The sequence below is a fragment of the Cupressus sempervirens genome, chromosome 6, assembly GCF_028749045.1.
Source record: "Cupressus sempervirens isolate cs-2001-9-10 chromosome 6, ASM2874904v1, whole genome shotgun sequence".
Taxonomy (NCBI): domain Eukaryota; kingdom Viridiplantae; phylum Streptophyta; class Pinopsida; order Cupressales; family Cupressaceae; genus Cupressus; species Cupressus sempervirens.
Window position 1 is genome coordinate 428,401,850 of NC_143123.1, and position 2,361 is coordinate 428,404,210.

Below are 2,361 nucleotides of genomic sequence, written 5' to 3' on the forward strand. Positions count from 1 at the left end.
GATTAGGAAGCATGCTTACATATCCACAATCAAGAAAAAAGAGTGTTTATATCGAATTAGATTTCATTGAGCAGTCAGCAATACAATTAGTGATACCCAGTCAACATGAAAATCCAACACAGGTCAGCCAACCTTTATATTTGATGGACAATTACACGTATATATTATGAATTGATTTAATTAAATCATCCAGAGTGATAAGAGGTGAGAAAAGAACAAACATTGTGATTTTTAATCACAGAGTCAAGTGAAACAATAGTGAGGCACGAGGTAAGATATATAAAGAAATAATAGTGTTCAAACATGAAGATGGAAAACCCAATATGAAAGAGGAAAAGATTCATCGTTCCATACCATGTTCATATTCAGGAGCTCCATTACCACTTCCTATAAATGTAGAAAGAAACTTCTGATTGGGAGAACCAACATGGCAGACGAAGATTGACTGTAATTTTTTATGATATGAGATCATCGTAAAATGAAGCAGGCTGGTACAATATCAGACTTGCAGTGATAACAAACTGAATCATATTTTATGTTTCAGAAGTTATTGATAGGTACACCATGTCATTGAATTCAGAATAAATGGACAACAAACATTAATTATTGAAATAATGGGGAAGAGGTAAGCAAATGACCAAGAAGAAGGAAATCAAATCTCAGCCAAATGTCTCTACTGTAGCAAGATCAAGGTGCCAATGTTTGGTGAGCAATGAGGAATTAAAGATCAACAACCAATGGAGACTACTGACCAAGGAACCTTATGCAAGTTATAGTAAACAGTGAAGGAAGAAAAGGAACAAAGTAGACCAAGTCAGACAGATAGTGGAGATTGAAATTTTATACATTATGGATGTGCAACTCTAAAGGCATTAGTAATATATTGCATTAAGAAAGGGAATTTGCATGCAACGCTAAAGAAGTATCTTTGAACTTAATAAAGTACAAAAGAAAAGCATATGAATCTTGCTGGTGTTATGAGAAGAAGTCAGTTCTTAAATTAATTTTTAATCAGTGCATTATGCTTGCCGCAAAGACACATTAGGTGAACATTTCCTTATTGACAGACCATGTCTCTCACTGCAATATTGTATGCAGCAATACTATTTCAAGCCAAGCCATACTATCTCTGATGTACGCAAAATAGACTTTCTCGTGGAGCTCATTTCAAGAGCCTCGGGCTTTTATGCAGATCAGATCGTATTTGGTTGTCAAATCCTCATTCGGATGATTTCAATTCGTTTTCCCTATGAAACCATTAGGGCGTAAAAGGATCAACCACTAATATAAAGTGAATTTGATGGGAATAACAGAAAAGAAGTTCGAAGAAATTGGCCAGAGGAAGAAAATATTAGACATCCAATGATTGTAGTTAAAAATATATATATATGACAACTACCTATCCATAGTTCTATTTTGTGTTAAATTATCTATTAAATCTGTAAGGGTAATAATTCCATCATGTTGGCCAGTGAGTGATTATTTCTACAACTAAGCATGAGAACCAACAAAGTGACACTGCTAAAGACGAATCAATGCTTGTTTCAGGTCAGGATTGTCCTCAAACTCTTCCTGAAAGTGGAGCTTCGTATGATCATATGATTACCAGACAACAATTGACTTCTAATGGCCCAGATGCCATCTATGAACAATCAGTGCTGGAGCACAAACTTCCATGTCCTCCACTGCTACCGTGGGAGAAAATGATAGTCTGGAAGGGCGCTTTCAAAACGAAAATCAACAAAAACATCTGGAGATAGTTGAGTTGTCATCTATTACTAATGGCACAAAGTTAGTTCATTTTAGAGAAGGATGCTATTGATACTACTATATGGAATGGTTAATGTAGATGATAGATACATTGAATATTTCAGCCACCCAAGGAGGAGTGCTCTCTATCATGAAGTGTAAGCTTATGTCAATACAAGAACAGAAAACATGACGAGCCACTATGTATATTGGAAGGATTCATGATTTGAGTTATTAAAGCTTGATGAGACAAACATTGCAGATCTTTTTTATTGTCTTTACAAGAAGATGAGATATGATCAAGGGAACATCAATAACATTTAGTCAATGAACAGAGAGGGAAGTCAATGGAGCTTCGAGGAAGTTCAACCATAGTTAAAATATGAAATTGTAAGTTTCCTTAATTAAAGTAATCATAAAAGTGTAAAATTCTTTATTTGAGAAATGATTTAGGGATTTCAAATAGCTTGCCTATGGAGTCTAAAATCAAGGAAGGTCTATAAGATGCCTTATTGTAGTACTAGTTAAGGGAAAGACTATATAGAAACCCTACTATGTATAACTTTCCTATGGAGTCTGCAATTAAGGGAGGTCTGTTAAGACACCTTATTG